The sequence below is a fragment of the Zootoca vivipara genome, chromosome 6, assembly GCF_963506605.1.
Source record: "Zootoca vivipara chromosome 6, rZooViv1.1, whole genome shotgun sequence".
NCBI lineage: Eukaryota > Metazoa > Chordata > Lepidosauria > Squamata > Lacertidae > Zootoca > Zootoca vivipara.
In genome coordinates, this window is record NC_083281.1 from 32,138,789 (window position 1) to 32,157,471 (window position 18,683).

Below are 18,683 nucleotides of genomic sequence, written 5' to 3' on the forward strand. Positions count from 1 at the left end.
AGTCTGTGTAAATCAGGGTTCTTCAACTGTGGCTTGGGCTGAAGTCAAGTTGGTAATGAAACACTGGGCAAAGGATCTGGGACACTTGTGGGGTGCCTCAGGGTTCTGTCCTCTCCCCCATGCTTTTTAACATCTACATGCGGCCGCTGGGAGAGATCATCAAAGGGTTTGGGCTGGGTGTTCATCAGTATGCGGATGATACCCAGCTCTACCTCTCTTTCAAATCAGAACCAGTGAAGGCGGGGAAGGTCCTGTGTGAGTGCCTGGAGGCAGTTGGAGGATGGATGGTGGCTAACAGATTGAGATTGAATCCTGACAAGACAGAAGTACTGTTTGTGGGGGACAGGAGGCAGGCAGATGTGGAGGACTCCCTGGTCCTAAATGGGCTAACTGTGCTCCTGAAAGACCAGGTGCGCAGCCTGGGAGTCATTTTGGACTCACAGCTGTCCATGGAGGTGCAGGTCAATTCTGTGTCCAGAGCAGCTGTCTATCAGCTCCATCTGGTATGCAGGCTGAGACCCTACCTGCCTGCGGACTGCCTCGCCAGAGTGGTGCATGCTCTGGTTATCTCTCGCTTGGATTACTGCAATGCGCTCTACGTGGGGCTACCTTTGAAGGTGACCCGGAAAATGCAATTAATCCAGAATGCAGCAGCCAGACTGGTGACTGGGAGCGGCCGCTGGGACCATATAACACTGGTCCTGAGAGATCTACATTGGCTCCCAGTACGTTTCCGAGCACAATTAAGTGTTGGTGCTGACCTTTAAAGCCCTAAACTGCCCCGGTCCAGTATATCTGAAGGAGAGGCTTCATCCCCATCGTTCTTCCCGGACACTGAGGTCCATCGCCGAGGGCCTTCTGGAAGTTCCCTCACTGCGAGAAGCAAAGCTACAGGGAACCAGGCAGAACCTTCTCAGTAGTGGCACCCGCCCTGTGGAACGCCCTCCCATCAGAGGTCAGAGAGATAAACAACTATCCAACATTTAGAAAATACCTAAAGGCAGCCCTGTTTAGGGGAGTTTTTAGTCTGTGATATTTTAATGTAATTTGATGTGTGTTGGAAGCTGCCCAGAGTGGCGGGGGAGACCCGGCCAGATGGGCAGGGTATAAATAATAAATTATTATTATTATTAAGAAACCAGAAGCTTTTTTATTAGGAATTACAGGTACCAACATACCAAACTCTTCATGTATGGAACAGCAGCCGCCTGAATGCTACTAGGCCAGAGATGGAAAGAAGACCAAGTCCCTACCAGAGAGGAATGGCAAACCAAGCTGATGGACTATGCCGAGATGGCAAAGCTGACTGGAAAACTCAGAAACCAAGAGAATAAAAACTTTACAAAAGAATGGGGGGGAATTTGTAAGTTACCTAGGAAACCACAGTAATCAGATGAAAACAAGAGCAGGAGTTTTATTTCACTAGTAGCGCAAAAATCACTATGGATAATATGGTTTGATAGAAAAACTGGAGTATGGATGAATATGCAGTTGTAGATGTGTAAAATGAGACACCATTGGGGGGGGGAGTCCCAAAATTTGATTGGAATTGTAGCCCAAAGGCTGATAGCAGACAGTGCACTTTGGCAAACAGTACCATTGTAGATGAGCCAATGGTCTGATTGGTGAAAAGACAGCTTTCTTTGTTCTTCTGTGTGGTTCTGTTTCATGTCTGCACATGGAGTAATCTGGACAACCTGAGTTATGGGTTTCCCCTTGCAGTAATTAATGTGACCCAGAATTTAGGCAGTGAAATCCACGTGTCCCAGAATTTCTGGAATTTCTGAATCTCATCAGGATGACAGAGGGATAACCTGGCACCAGGGGCAACGTATGGGGTCTTCCCCTTAGGACCCCCCCCCCACATCAATGTGGTCAGCAGGAAGCAAGTCTAGGAACCATCAGTATAACAAATGTATTTCCTACTTTAACATGTAGGTATTTAATGATGATAAATTCATTCATACCCACGAATACCAATTCACTAGATAAGCAAATGGTTTGTCTATGGCTTTTAATGGATTTATCTACATACTTTATCTAACCTACTTTACTGGCATGCAAGAAGAATCTCCTACAATCTCAGGAAATTGCAAACCATCATAGTATCTATAAACATTATTTATGATTATTAAAAATGAAGAACAGAAATTATCATTCACATACTCTCAACAAAATGTCTTTTATTAAAGTAATTAATGAATCATCAGATACTTAAACAGAGAGCTGACTTGAATTACTTCTTCCTTGCTTTCATTCTGGTGATGCTGTTCTTTAAATTGTCAAAAAAGATTTGCCAAGCAAGCTCACATTCCGCTGACAGCATAATAAGGTGGTTAAGCCTTTCTTGCCCTGTGGTAGATCTTAAGCAATTATTTGCCACAGAGATTAGTAACCCCCGGCCTGCAGGCTAGACTGAGCCCATTGCTGAATTGCATCCAGCTCCCTTGTTCCATTGGACACCCATTCCTCAGCCCACCCCTAGGAAAATACAAAGCTGATTTATAGAGAGTCCTTTCCTAGTACTGTATGGGGTTCTGGACAGGGGTCTCCCCCAGCCCTACCTGGAGATTCCAGGGACCTTAATGTGTGTCCTTCTACCATTGAGCTACAACCCTTCCCATCAATAGACAAGGTCAACTTCACATTTGTACTAAACAATGTTAACAGTTACAGGTAGGTAGCCGTGTTGGTCTGAGTCGAAACAAAATAAAAAAATTCCTTCAGTAGCACCTTAAAGACCAACTAAGTTTTTATTTTGGTATGAGCTTTCGTGTGCATGCACACTTCATCAGATACACTGAAACAGAAGTCACCAGACCCTTATGTATATTCAGGGGGTGGGGGTGGGGGTGATGGGAATGGGTGATGGGCTGATAGGAGTGGTAAACCTGTTGATGACTGTTAACGACTGTTAATGACTGCAATTGGTCTTGTGGGGGGAAAGCAAGGGCTGAGGTGCTAAGGAAAGCTTGATCATGTATAATGAGATAAGAATCCTGTGTCTCTGTTCATTCCAGGTGGCTCCATGGTTTTAAGCTTGCTAATGAGCTAATAATGTTAACAGTGTTTCTGAAGCTTGGGAGTGAAGGAGGCTGCATGGGCCTGCAAAGCTTTGACTCCCACAAGCACCCACTTTGGCCTCTCTTCTGGACCTTTCTCCATCAGATCCTCATACTTAGCCTCTCTTTTCTAACACATCTAAGAACAAGTTCCATGGATGACTGGCTCAGCTGAGCAGGTGTCTTGCCTGCAGAAGGTCAACAGGAATTACAGTGGTTCAGTGGTATTTTGGGTTACAAACACCTTGGGTTACAGACTCCGCTAACCCAGAAGTAGTACCTCGGATTAAGAGCTTTACCTCAGGATGAGAACAGAAATCGTGTGGGAGTGGCCCCATTAGCTAAAGTGGTACCTCAGGTTAAGTATGGTTTCAGGTTAAGAACGGACCTCTGGAACGAATTAAGTTTATAACCAGAGGTACCACTGTAATCCCAGTTGTCTCAGGTTAGGATGCGGCATCATGTGTATCCCTTTCCGACTTCTGATGCAAAACCATGATGTACATCTTCCAGGATGTGCTCCTGAGTGAGTCACATGACCTGTGCCTCACTCTTGCCCCCCAAAAGCACTTTTTTTGGGGGGGGAGATCTCACACAGCACCCAAAATCTTCTGGGGCACTTGGAAGGTCTACAGGTGTTGCTGGGTGGGGGCAGGGACCCTCTTTTAATACGCCAGAGAGCCACTGCCAGTACTAGTAGACAATTCGGGGCTACATGGATCAGTAAACTGATGTAGTATAATTCTTATGTTCTTAAAGCTCCTTACATTTCTAACAGGAGAACAAACTGCAAAGACAGCTATCCTGAGAACTATTTATATCAACCTGTTTTCTGTTGCGGGCACCATCCCCTCAGGGAATGTATATGTCAGAGGGTACATACCAGTTGAAGGTAGTGGTAGAGTCAGAGGCAAGGGTGGGTGAGCTACCCCTTTTTTCTTTATGTCCTCTCCTCACTTTTTAATGCTAGCTCCCCCCCCTTTGTGTCCTTCCTTGCCACCCACATGAAATTGGGCCAAGAGAAGGAGTACTGGAGAATTCTGGCAAAAACAGACACAAGAGCTGAAATTTCTGGTATTCATTTCTTCATCCCATGTCTGGAATGGAAATCAATGCAGCAGCTGCTATCCTTATTCATGATTGTTGCAGTTTTCTGCACACAAAAGATACCCAACCGAATTGCTTTGCTCCTATCTGCATTGTGTTTCTTTTGCACCAAAAGGAATGGGCTGGGATAATGTAATGACAATGTAACTCGTGTTATTTATGTAACAAATTAACTTCACCACGGCAGTAAGATGAAGTGCAGTGGAACAGAAACAGCCCTGCAAGTGATGAATACAAAGTGGAATGTAAAATGATGCTCTCTTACATCCCTAGTCGAGGGCTAAATGAAATTGGATTGAGGGCCGTATACAGCCCTAGGGCCACAGGTTAATCATCTATGCTTTACACTAGGGATGTGCAACCAGCAGACTGTGATCTACCAGTAGATCTCAGGCTGATCCTGGTAGATCGCAGGATACTTATCATGTACAAAAAGTTACAGGGAAAGTTTACACCTATGCTCAGCTGAAATCAGAGCTAATTCTCTCTCTCTCTCTCTCTCTCACACACACACACACACACACACACACACACCACATATCACACATCCACAAATACCCTTACATCTAAAGTGCAGTCTTTCTGAGATAGGGGCACAAGCATCTCATTGTCTTAAAAAGTTTTTCCAGGAAGGAAATCATCTCTCCTCCTTGCCTCCTAAGCCACCTTCAGTGAAGAAGGAGAAGAGGGAAAGTCTTCCACCTCCATTTCAAAAATTTACCAAAGCCTGCCATTTGTCCTAATATCCTGCCATAATAAAACAATTTTGTCTGGTGACCAGCAGAAGCTTAAAATGCAATTATGTGTAAGGGGTTATTTCATCGCCCCACAGATACAGCTGTCTGAGCCAATCCATCTCCTCCGTCTGGACAGGTTTAGTGTTATTGCTTTTTATGCACAAGGCCTTCAGTCTTTTCTCGCTCTGCCGTTGGTCTCCGAAAGAGGACCCAAGCTCTGCGTAGGCTGCTTCATCTTAATGACAAATTTGACGCCATCTGTATACCCCACCCCTGCCCCACCCCAAATAAAAGCAGCTTGGAAAATAGCTCCTTTGTCAGATGGGTGTAGCAAACATGCAGAGTGCTATTGCACAAAGCGCATGGAGGGCATGGCTAGAAATTTGTGCTCACTGTACATAAGAGGAGTGTGCTGAATCAGGCCTGTGGCTCATCTAGTGCAGCATCCTGACCTCACAGTGGGCAACCAGATGACTGTGGGAAGGCCACAAGCAGGATCTAAGCACAAGAGCACTCCCCTCCCCTGTGGTTTTACAGCAACTGTTATTCAAAAGTATGACTGCCTTGATCCATGAAAGCAGAGAATAGCCACCATGGTAAGCAGGCAATCATAGCTTATCCTCCATGAATTTGTTTAATCTTCTTCTGAAGCCATCCATGGCGATCAACACACACAACCAAGGCTTTGAAAGTCAAACAAGTTCCCCACCCCTGACTTAAACCATCAGTCATTTCCTAGACCAGTGCCAAAGCAACATTCCTTGCCTATCAGTGAGTCTGCTTTCCAGCTTGATTCCAGTTCACATCCTGACCAGCTACCTTGATCTTGTCCATTTCCAGGCTGCCCCTGGCAAGACCCAGCATGGAACAGGAAAAAGCGACATGCCAGAGGTCACATGAGTAGCAAGTAGAAATTAAGTTTTCTGTCTTGAGTGCCACCTTGGGTGGGTACCAGAAGACTGTCCCCACAGCTGCCTGCCACATCCCTTTTCCAAGCCAGGAACATTCTTTTGATCAAAAGGAACCAGGCTAGTGTACAAGGACGAGCATATTTTCAGAAGCAAAGACTAATGGCCCACATCTCAGCCTAGCATGGCAGGCTGCTAATGCCAGTCTCTAAGCAGGCCCTGCACAGAAGGCAGTTTTGCAATGCACTGTGGGTTGCTGCTACATACATAGTTAGGATGCGGGTGGCACTGTGGGTTAAACCACAGAGTCTAGGGCTTGCCAATCAGAAGGTCGGTGGTTCGAATCCCCACAACGGGGTGAGCTCCCGTTGCTCAGTCCCAGCTCCTGCCAACCTAGCAGTTCGAAAGTACATCAAAGTGCAAGTAGATAAATAGGTACCGCTACAGCGGGAAGGTAAACGCCGTTTCCATGCACTGCTCTGGTTCACCAGAAGCGGCTTAGACATGCTGGCCACATGACCCAGAAGCTGTCTGCAGACAAACGCCAGCTCCCTCAGCCAGTAAACAGGAGCGGTGCTAGGGCTTTTTGCGCCCTAGGCAAAAACACCTTCTGGAGCCCCCCGGGGCGCATGCGTCATGACGCATGCACGCACACCGCTGATGCCCCTGCGTCCCCTCCATTGGCGGGAGGAGCCCAGGCCAAGGGGGGAGCTTGGCGCCCTCCCGCCTGTGGAGGGGACGCTTTGAGCTCTTAAGCTCTCCTTTTGGCTCGTGCTCCTCCCGCCTGTGGAGAGGACGCTGGGGGCTCCTCGGCGAGCGAGCGAGTGGGCAGGCGGCGGCAGCGCCCATAGCTGACGGCTTCGGCTGCGGGTGCTTTCCGCCACTACCGTCGCCTCTCGCTCGCTGCGCCCGCTGCCGCTGGGGAGCTCTCGGCGTCCCCTCCATAGGCGGGAGGAGCGCAAGCGCGCGCCTTGGGACAGCGGCAGTGGCGCGGGGGTTTGCGGGGCAGGCTCGGCAGTGCCCCCTCCATTTTCGCGCCCTAGGCAATGGCCTAGTCCACCTAAATGCATGCATCGGCCCTGCCAGTAAAGTGAGATGAGCGTTGCAACCCCAAAGTCGGTCACAACTGGACCTAATGGTCAGGGGTCATGTTACCTTTACCTTTACATAGTTAGGAACTGCTATAGGAGATGCCAATCCACTCTAGGAGACTCCAAGAACTAAACTGTGCTTTAAATAAGGGGGGGGAGGCTGAAAAAATGACACTGTCAACCAGCAGCTACCTTTGGCAAGCAGTTAGGCAAGTAATGGCTTCTGTGTGATCAACCTGAGCGAGGGAAACACGGAACTGAACTGCTGAGTTAGGAAAGCAATAGGTGATTCAACTCCATTCCTGTCCAAAGTGCTCTTACATGGCCTATGCTACGCTTGCCATTGTATTTTGGGTCCCATGTTGCAGCATAGAAGCCCTTTCCATGCACTGGTGTTAGGGATGGAGAAGAAGTTCCAAACTCTCTCATTCAAACTTCCTGAAACAATTCACGAACCGAAAGGCAGCAGTCCTTCAAAAGTCAGATGTCTCCAAATTATGTGGTACATTCTTATATGACATTGAGAATGTAAGAAGAGCCTGCTGAATCAGGCCAACTGCCTACCTGGTTCCAGCATCCTATTCTCACAAGGGTCAACCAGATGCTTATGGGTAGCAACTGCTATTTGAAAACCCTGCTGCCTCCAGTTGTGGAGGCAGAACATAGCCATCATGGCCTGTAGCCATCAACAACCTTCTTCTCAAGTTTATCCAGTCCTCTTTTAAAGCCATCTAAGCAGCATTCATTCTCATTTATTGTGGTGTGCTCCCATTCATCTTCCCATTAATCATCAAACATTTTTCAATGCATTTTTCCATCACTTTCTTAGCCACAAAAAGTCCCTTCCTTTTTTTTAAAAAAAAAGTGGATGTGTTGCACCTTCGGGACACTTTAATTGCACAAACCTACATTACCCAGCATGCATTTGAATCCCTTCTATAAAACTCAGACAGTCTAAAGGCGCTCTCAGATATGTATGAAAGAAAGAAAGAAAGAAAGAAAGAAAGAAAGAAAGAAAGAAAGAAAGAAAGAAAGAAAACAACAACAACAACAACAACAACAACAACGTATTCAGTCAGCAACAGAGGTTCAGCAGGGATGACCTCAACTGGAAGGAAGTTCCATCAAATTTGGCCCACAATACCAGATGCATGGCTCCCACTAGATATAAGCTGCCCATCTATGGGGGACCACTGACAGTGACCTCCAGACTGCATACCTGCACCTTCAGAGGGAAGGCAACTGAACCCCAATGGGCTACCCTGCCTAGTTCCCAGACCTGGGAACCTTCCACCCAAAAGACCATAAAACCTCAGTGATCAGGCAGAGATATAAGGGATCAGGCAGTATCTTGGACCCATATTGTTAAAGGCCTTGTAAACAAATACAAGAAACTTGAACCTGCCTGGTAGAGCGTGGGCAGCTGCTTGTTTTGGCAGGTGGAGGTGTGCTCCCCCTCCAACATGCATAAAGGAGCGTTCTGGGTATATACTTTTTCCAATCCAGTCCAAAATGTTGCACGCTTAGCGCAGAAGAAAGGAGACTCTTGGTAAGCCCTCTGGGATGGTGCAGGAAGGAAAAAGAAGGAGAAATAGGAGGAGAAAGGAACACACACAAAATGACCCAGTGGTACCAGGGAGGCCTAATTAAATCCTTCACAGTAACTCGGGAATATGGATGGCTGCCCAGGAGTCTGCCTGGTGCTTTTTGATCTGTTTAGTCTGTGGGCCTCTTGCTTCAGAGTTAATTACACACTTAAACCCTTTCTGTTTAAGCTAATGCACCATGGGAAATGTTCCATGGGCTTTTTTAGTTTTCTTCTCCTTCTCTTTGTATCAAGCATCCTTTTAAAGTGCTCCCATGCTTGAGGGAAGCTCAATGCCCTCGTTAATTGGGCCACGTGAACCTCTTTACTCTGAAAAGGGCTTTGTTTGCTGGGATGCAGCAGGCCGCACTGCCTCGCAGGCAAGAGCGCCTTCCAAAATGGCCTTGAGCAAGCAAATCTCTCCGCACAAGCCTTCTTGTGCTTTCTTGGAAAGTGTAAAAAATTGCAAATGTTGGGATGCAGCAGGAACAGGCCAGGATAAATGATAGAGCAGGCATCCCCAAACTTCGGCCCTCCATATGTTTTGGACTACAATTCCCATCTTCCCTGACCACTGGTCCTCTTAGCTAGGGATCATGGGAGTTGTAGGCCAAAACATCTGGAGGGCCGCAGTTTGGGGATGCCTGGGATAGAGTGAGGCAGGGGGGCAGCAGGGAGGCAGATAACCTGGGCAATTAGACCCAGTAAGAAAGCAGTCCTTGATGTTGCAGCAATTTGTCGACCAAGTTCCTTCAGGACTGGTGAAATATATTCAGGATAGGCTGCCACAGCAGCCTAACCACCACATTCTGTTCAAGCTGCAGTTTCCAAACCAGCTTTAAGGGCAGCTCCAAACAGAGCACACGGCAGTAGTCCAGCCTTGCGGTACCAACAATGGTCTGTCAGGGTTTCAGACAGGGGGTATTCCCAGCCCTTCCTGAAGATGCCAGGGATTGAACCTGGGACCTTCTGCATGCAAAGCAGATGCTCTACTACTGAGCTACTACTTTTCTTGCATCCTTTGGTTGTTCTCTGGCCCTGACCTTCAGGCTCCTGGCTTGTTCTGGCAAGTTTGGACTTGCTCTTTGCCCCTGATTGTCCCACAGTTCCTGGTTTCTGGCTCACCTTAGTCTGCTGCCCACTGCCCAGGCATGACACAAATGATGGTCTTAAGAACACAGGCAGCTGTCCTGTGCTAGATCAAAATATTTCTCCATTTAGCCTATTCTATTCTGGCTGGTAGCAATTCCCCAGGGCTTTCTCCATCACCTGTTATTTAATTATCCTAACTGGAGATGCCTGGGATAAGATCTGGGCTGGTCTGCATTCATAGCAGATTCTATGCCACTGACTCCTCCCCAGATCAGGGTAGTACAAAGGTTAAAGGAGAAGAAACAAATCAAAAGGCATTTTTACAAAGAGGCGCTCTTGTTTTCATCTGCTTTGCAACATGAATTTAACACCTACAGTGACCAGAAATATCATTTTGCTTTCTCTTCTTCATTGTTTGGAAGTTAACAAATAGCAGCAGAGAGGCTCACAGCCAATTTAAGCTTCATGTATATAAAATGTTCCAAGACACCAATACAGAAGGTACAATTATAAACAACCATTTTCACTACACAGGGGTGTTGGTAACATTTTGTGTGCTACCTCCCCTGACGGAATTGGTTTTCTTGACCACTGCTGAATATTGGCCTTTCCAGAAAAACAGCTGCAAATGTGTAATATCCAACTGAATCATCCTCAGCAAAGACCCATTGAAATTAATGAATTTAAGTTACATTTTCATTAATATTGATGAGTCTAATTATGGCTTAGGCTCCGCTCCTACCCTCCCACACACACTTACATGGGAGTAAGCCCCAATGAATTCAATAGGACATGGTAAGGATTGCAGTTAGCTGGGTACAACTCAAAGATCTCTAACAACACCTAACAACAGGAAAACCAATGTGCATGAACTAACTGGCATGGTTTGGCACTACACAAGCAAACATTGCAATGGCACACACACACCCCGCCCCTTCCTCTTGTGCTCCAATTCCCTCCTTGGCTCCCTCTTTTACAACAAACTGTGGTTTGCTGTTGCATAAGAACCAGGCAAATGTTTTGTCCGCAAACCAGAACTGAAAACCGTGGTTTGTGTAAACTAGCAATTCCCAGGGTCCCCTGCGGAAAGGGAAAGATTGTTAAACCACTCTGGGCATTGTAGCTGTGTGAGGACCCATTAACAAGCTACCATTCCCAGGATTCGTTGGGGGAAGCCATGGATGCATGAAGTGTTATGTAGGGTTGCCATACATCTGGAATTTCCCAGACATTGCCAGGATTCAGCCATTGGAAACAGTGTCCGAGCAGAAATTGCTTAAATGTCCAGGAAAATTCAGGTGTATAGCAACCCATGTTGGAAGTGTAGATTTTGGCAAATATCCTTTAAAACAGCTCAAAATCTTCCTCTCTTTTTTTACATCTTGAAAAAAAAAATTCAACTAAGTTCAACAACTTTGCCAAATAAAACCCTCAACTTATTTCACTTTTTTAAATATGGCAACCCTAGTATTATGAGACTGCTTCAAGTGTATAGTGCAGATGAGACGAAGCCCAGTTTAAGATAAATAATCCTAAGAAGGGATAGCACAAAGGGCCCATCAAAAGTTAGCATTCAAACAGACAGGTCACCTGGTGTCAGAGTTCCCTGCTATGGTGAGCTGTTTCTAATTGGCAGTTCTCTGTATGTATTAGCATATGCATATGTGGCCACATTGTGTCCTTTTTATTTGGCAATGTGATAAGTGGCCACCCTATCTATCAGACAGTACTCTTGAGCAATTAAGTCATGGTAATTATCTAATTTATAGTAATTACTTCTGAATTTGCAGCAAGACATACAAATTAGCACCTGTAAATCTTACACAAATCTGTATATTGGTGGGAAGGATGCATAATTGGTCTCTGTGCTAATAACATAATACGAATGTTCGAAGCTATTGCAAATAGATCCCCACTTGTTTTGTTAAATGGTTGGGGGTTACAAAAATTCTGTGCCTCTGTGTTTGATTTTTGTTTGTCCTGGAAACAGGGCTAGTTTTTGGAGGAGGAGGAGGAGGAGGAGGAGGAGGAGGAGGAGGAGGAGGAGGAGGAGGAGGAGGAGGAGGAGGAGGAACTATTTGATTTCTACACCTTTTAAAGGACCCAGGTTAAAGGTTAAACCACAGAGTCTAGGGCTTGCTGATCATAAGGTTGGTGGTTCGAATCCCTGCAACGGGGTGAGCTCCCATTGTTCGGTCCCAGCTCCTGTCCACCTAGCAGTTCGAAAGCACATCAAAGTGCAAGTAGATAAATAGGGACCGCTCCGGCAGGAAGGTAAACGGCGTTTCCGTGCGATGCTCTGGTTCGCCAGAAGCAGCTTTGTCATGCTGGCCACATGACCCGGAAGCTGTCTGCGGACAAACGCCGGCTCCCTCGGCCTATAGAGCGAGATGAGCGCCGCAACCCCAGAGTCGGACACGACTGGACCTGATGGTCAGGGGCTCCTTTACCTTTACCTTTACACCTTTTAAACACATTCAGCCCCACTAGGTCTCCAAGATGGCTGCCAGCTTCATGAGCATCCTAGACTTCCTGTCATCACTTCCCCTCTATTTGCTGTGTGTCCCCCCCCCCCTCTGAGCTGATAGACTGAACAGCTCCACATAAATGACAACCCACTAAAGCAAATCCAGGTAACCTTTCACAACTGTGATTAAATTTTCATTCCTGGCCTTTCTCAAAAGCTCAGACAATCATCCTGTACCAATAAAAGAAGGCTTTGGCCTACTCCTAATGCACCTCGGGGGGTGGGGGTATTTTGCCCAGCAAACCAAACACTGAACCAACCAAGCCGCTAAAAGGTGTGGCCAGGAACTGCAGAGCTTGTAGCTGCATCACTTTGAGCCAAAAGAGAATTACAGATGAATGAACTTATAAAGCCCTCTTGGAACTCTACCATTTCCAAATAAAAGTAAGGGACATTCCAACTGAGCATACCTCAGTATCCTAAAACACCTTGCAGATGGAACAGCGTGAGACAATGTGGTTCTAACCTCACCCTTTATGTCTCAGGTTTCTGAGGGTCTCGGGTGCTCCTGACTTGGCATAAGCCATTGTCCCAATTTATATGACGGGATCACAGCTGTATAATGACAGTTAATAATACCGGAAGCCATTATATTATGAAAGGTAAGAATCACCCTCTTTATGTGCCTGAGGCACAAATAGCAAACAAGCTAATGAACTAAGACAGAAACCATATTTGGGGCTGGAGTTACTTGCTTAATCACCTTACAAAGACAACTTTCTCTTCTTTCCTTTTTTTCTATTTACAAAAGGATAAAGTTTATTCAAGAAAAATGTATATAGTTGATATATCCTTCTTTACATAAATGAAAATTTAATAAAATAAAATGCAAAATAAAAAAATCCACCGCTGTGACTTCCCTCCACCTCAACTCGACATCTTTTGATATTTTATATTCTTATTTACATCAAACACAACTTTCATTATGTTCCAGGTTTTTCACCTACATTCTTTTCCCCACTTTCCTAAAAATGCTAACACGGAACTCTGAAAAGTGATCATCTATTCATTCTGCAAACATAAGAAGTGCATTGTTTGTTTGTTTGTTTGTTTGTTTGTTTTGGGCTCCTTCTGCTTGCTCAGATCATGTTTCAGAGAAGATAACTGCAATAAAGAAGTATCTTAATAACAGCGCAAGACAACCACAGAGTCAACAAACTGTAATTCCTCTTTGCCACCTGAAACTTCCCTTGCCTTTATTGGAACGTTCCAACCTGCTCTGTGCCATCTCCTTCCCCGCATTGATGCGTTTATTTTATTTAGGACATTTATATGCCACTTAATTATTCACATTTCTAAGCCATGTGTGTTTTTAAAAACACACAGGAAAAAAGGCAATAAAAGTAACAAAAAGTGATCATAAAACTGAGCTGTATCTCTACTGTATGCTCTCTGATTAGGAGCGGAAAACTGAGGCTGAGTGCAATTTCAGCTCCTTAGAAGGATCGATTCTATTTCACGTGAGAATGAAAGCTGGATGCAAGCACATACAGAGAAAATGGAGAGGCCAGTACAGACTGGACAATTAGAGATGAATAATGTGGCCAAGTCAGGTCCACTATTGGGGATGGACAAATCGGTCCGTCTCAGCTTCTCTCAGCTTCTCCTTTTTCCAATCTTAAGATCAGTTCACCACCTTTCCACAGCCATTTGCTCTGTCCTCCTGCTATTTTTAGGGTGCCCCTGTGTCTTGCTTTAGAGGACAATCTCTATTTCAGTAGTCTTCGACTTTTCCCAGACCTAGGACCCACCTTTAAATCAAACATGCATTGGGGGACCCATCAGATAACTCCATCTCCAAAGAAGGTCAACTGGCTCCCTCCTTGCTGACCTTTCAGCAGCAGCTAAGACCTTATTATTCCAACAGGCTGGGGTTGTTGTTGTTTTTTCATCTTGTAAGCTGCCTTGAATCTTATAAATAAATATATAAGAATAATTCATTAATCTTTTACCACTTATTGGTAGTGCTCCTGTTGCAACCCACCCTGGATCAGGCCAGGACCCAGAAGTGGGTCCCAACCCACCAACTGAAGACAAGTGCTCTGTTTGAAGGGTTATATGAAGTTGCCCATCAGTGGTGGGCAACACCTAGATAGGACCCCTGTGGTGGACAAAAAAGAGGTGGATTCTCCATGCCAGACCTGAGGTTATATTATGAAGCATCTTGTATGTGTTGGATAAAAGAATGGATAACATTAAGAAATACTGACTTGTTAGACTTAGAAGGATTTAATAATAGATTTGGATGGCATGCATATCTATGGTATGATTAAAAAAGGGCGCATAAAGGATTCACAAACCATGTGATAAGAAGATCTCTGTACGAGGTGTGGGAAAGAAATAAAATGCTGTTAGAAACTAAAACTCCATGGTGGATTTCACCAGCAGAGGTATTGACGGTTAAGAAAGTAAACATGGAAGGGAGGAGGGCCACGTACGTGGAAATCTTGACAAAAACAGACAAGGGCTGGAGGTTGAAACCTTATGAAGAAATCAAAGACATGTTAACAGGATGGATACAATATCACCAAATTAATGATGTACTTAGAGATGATAGAAAAATGGGTTTTGAGGACAAAAGGTCCAAATTTCAGATAGAAGTGCTAGAGGGTAAAATTAAACTTTTGTCAAAAATGTATGATCTGTTGTTAGAATGGTATACAAAAGATGAACTGACAAAAGAGGTGATGATAAAATGGGCAAAGGATTTTGGGCATAATATTGAATATGACGCGTGGTTGAAATTATGGAACCAAACTTTGAGATTTACAGCATGTACTGCCTTGAAAGACAATGTGTATAAGATGATGTATAGATGGTATTTAACACCAGTAAAACTGGCTAAAATGTATAGAATGAGTGGTAAAGCATGCTGGAAGTGTAAAGAGAAAGATGGGGAATTTTATCATATGTGGTGGACATGCGACAAAGTTAAAAGATTTTGGGAGATGTTATATAATGAATTGAAAAAGATTTTTAAATATACTTTCCCCAAAAAACCGGAGGCATTTTTGTTAGGGATTATGGGAGGAGAGATTATGAAAGAAGATCAAGTACTGTTTATGTATGCGACAACCGCGGCTAGGACATTGTTAGCCCAAAAATGGAAACTTCAGGAACTACCAACAATTGAAGAGTGGCAGATGAAAATGATAGACTATGCTGAATTAGCTAGACTGACTTGCAAAATCCGAGACCAAGGAGAGGCAAGGTTCCAAAAAGACTGGAGTAAATATGTGGACTATATGGAGAAAAACTGTAGAAGTTTAAAAACACTTGCAGGATTGAAATAAATCCTACGAATTGATTGAAAAAAGACAATAAGGAACTGCAAAAAAGGAGTTAATAAGAAATCCGCATGAAGGGAGGGAGGGAAGTCACAGCTCGGCAGAGCAAGGTGAAAGAGGGGAATATAAGATGTATTGTATAAAAGATTGATTTTTATTTTGTTTCGTTGTTAATTGGAAAAATTGAATAAAAACTATTTGGAAAAAAAATAGATAGGACCCCCACCAAGCAAAATGCCTTTTCTTCCTATTTGAGTTGTTTATGGAGCAATTATATAGGAACACAGGAAGTTGCCATAAACCACGTCCAGACCATTGGTCCCTCTATCCCCATATCATCTGCTCCTTTGCTTGGATGGGACAAGTTGTGCAAACTAAATATGGAGGAAGAAATTTTAAGAGATCTTTGTTTCCAGAAAGACAGGAAGCTCTAGTACAGACATGTCTTCTTCGGGTAAAAGTGTGGGTTTAACAAAAACAAAAAAAGCACAAAAAGGTATGAGATGCAGAATGATTTTTCCCCCATTTGAGATTCAGCTTCATATACTGTATTTGCTTCCTGTCATGAATGAGGAAATTCAGCGTTGCGCCCTTTTTCAATCTGAGATATTGATTTTGAACAAATTGCTCTGGCTATTTCAGCTTCATTGTGAGCCTCTCCAAGCTTGGCTCCATTAGCTTCTATAAATTTGAATACAATTGAAGGAGACATTGCAGTGGCATATCTGGTGGCGGCGGCCGGCCCCTTGACATTCTTCAGGGAGTGGAACTGTGTCCTTTGTATCACAGTCACAGTATCACTCTGGGGTACTCATACAAGGCAGTAACCACTTGGAGGCCCATAGCTTGGGAAAGATGGGAAGGGATAGTCGGCAGAGATTGTTAAGACTTTTAACAAAGGAAGTAGTGATGATGTCTGATTTAAAGGGGGGGAGCAAGAATAACAACAGCAGTAATAACAATAGCAGCAATTCAGTCTCCATGTGTGTAGCGAGAGCTCTAGCACACAGATAATTTCTTTAAAATGATGCCAGAGAGGCTTGTGCATAAAACAGCCAAAGAAAAAAGCTACCTCTCACACACTCATGCCTGCAAACAGGGAAGGGCTGAGGCTCGGTGGCAGAGCAACTCCTGCTTTGAAGCAGAAGGTCTCGAGCTCAATGCCCTGCATTGCCAGGTAGGGGTGCCTGAAACCCTGGAGAGGCAATGCCAGGTAGTGTACTGAGCTGGTAGCTCAAGGGTCCTGATTCTGTATGAAGGGTTTTCTATATTACTAAGGAAAGCTCAACATCAAAAAAAACTAAGGTCATGGCCACTGGTCCTGTCACCTCCTGGCAAATAGAAGGGGAAGAAATGGAGGCAGTGAGAGATTATTCTTGGGTTCCATGATCACTGCAGATGGTGACAGCAGTCACGAAATTAAAAGATGCTTTCTTCTTGGGAGAAAAGCAATGACAAACCTAGACAGCATCTTAAAAAGCAGAGACATCACCTTGCCGACAAAGGTCCGTATCGTTAAAGCTATGGTTTTCCCAGTAGTGATGTATGGAAGTGAGAGCTGGACCATGAAAGAAGGCTGATCGCCAAAGAATTGATGCTTTTAAATATTGGTGCTGGAGGAGACTCTTGAGAGTCCCATGGACTGCAAGAAGATCAAACCTCTCCATTCTGAAGAAAATCAGCCCTGAGTGCTCCCTGGAAGGACAGATCCTGAAGCTGAGGTTCCAATACTTTGGCCACCTCATGAGAAGAGAAGACTCCCTGGAAAAGACCCTGATGCTGGGAAAGACTGAGGGCACAAGGAGAAGGGGATGACAGAGGACGAGATGGTTGGACAGTGTTCTCGGAGCTACCAACATGAGTTTGACCAAACTGCGGGAGGCAGTGGAAGACAGAAGTGCCTGGTGTCCATGGGGTCATGAAGAGTCGGACACGACTAAATGACTAAACAACAACAACAAGGAAAGCTACAGTTGATTTTACAATTCAGTATCCAGGAAAGGACCAAATGAAATAGAACAGACACGTCCAACTTGCAAGAGATTGTGATCTACTCCCAGTATATATAAAAAAATGGGAGTGATCTATCCAGTAAGAAATGAGAAGAGGAGCATGTGTGGGGTGGGAGGGTGAAAGGTGGTGGCTAGCTGGAAGTGGGGGGAGAATTGCCCAAAGTTGTGGAGGTTTTTTTAGGGGGGAGTTGCCAAAGTTGTTCAGATTTAGGGGGGGAGGTGAAAGAGTTGTTGAGGGTTTTTTCAGGAGGATTGGAAAAAAACAGGCACTAAATAACAACGCAGAAGGGAATGCAGCAAATGGCGACATTGCTTGCAATTTCAGGAAAATAACGACGGGGGTAGGGAGCACCGACATTCATTGAACACTATATTTAATCCCACAATCTACCAGTAACACCACACTGGTCTACCTGTCGACCTTGGGTGACAGGTTGTACCTGTCTGAAACAGAAGAATGATTCAAAGCCAATTCATTAACCCAATACATGACATGCTTCACAGCATTGCAAACTTCTTTGCGTGCCTCCTCCACGAGAGGTCCGCAGGGCAGCAACATGAGAACAGGCCTTTTCTGTGGTGGCTCCCTGTTTGTGGGATGCTCTCCCCTCCTGGTGCCTTCATTATACTGTACACCTTTAGGCGCCAGGTGAAAACGTTCCACTTTAACCAGGCCTTTGGCTGATTGACATCCAATGCCCTTTTAAAAATGTGTTGTGGAAGGGGGGAACGCATATTTTTATTATGCGTTTTCTGTTTTTTTATATTGTGATTTTATGCTGTGAACCCCCCTGAGATCTACTGTACTAGTGTTCACATTTAATTAATAAAAATACAAAACAGACCAGCATAACTTGCATAGTTGTTTTTTTAAGTTGCAGAATCTGTGTGTGTGCGTCCTGAGAAAGAGAGAGAATTTGCAACTTTTTAAAATGGTGCAAATTGATCATACAAATTTAAGGCTGTAATCTTACATTCATTTACCCAGGAGTAAGCATCATTATAATCAATGGGATTTATTTCTCAGCAGACATATATAGGATTGTACTGCTTGCCACTTAATCCATTCAATTGTTGATTTAAGTTTGCAGATGGGAAAAAAGTATTTCCAAAGCAGGAAGCATTTCTTTGTTTTCAGATGACATACAAATGTGCCATCGCAGGCATCAGCTTAGAAGAGGCTTTCCTTCCTGTGTGCCAGCAATTCTTTTAAAGTGGTATTTCCCAGCTGCAGTTTTTATAAACACTTTAATTAAAAAATATATTGTTTAGAAA

General features: G+C 44.6%; 1 protein-coding gene and 1 non-coding gene across 6 annotated transcripts in view; both read right to left on the reverse strand.

Annotated features, from left to right (window-relative positions):
* The window catches only part of PTPRU (protein tyrosine phosphatase receptor type U), a 359,555-nt gene that overhangs the window by 235,238 nt on the left and 105,634 nt on the right, over nt 1-18,683 (reverse strand). The gene's annotated exons all lie outside the window — the stretch shown is intronic.
* Nucleotides 9,429-9,497, reverse strand: TRNAA-UGC (transfer RNA alanine (anticodon UGC)). The gene has a single exon. It is a non-coding gene; the product is annotated as a tRNA-Ala (tRNA).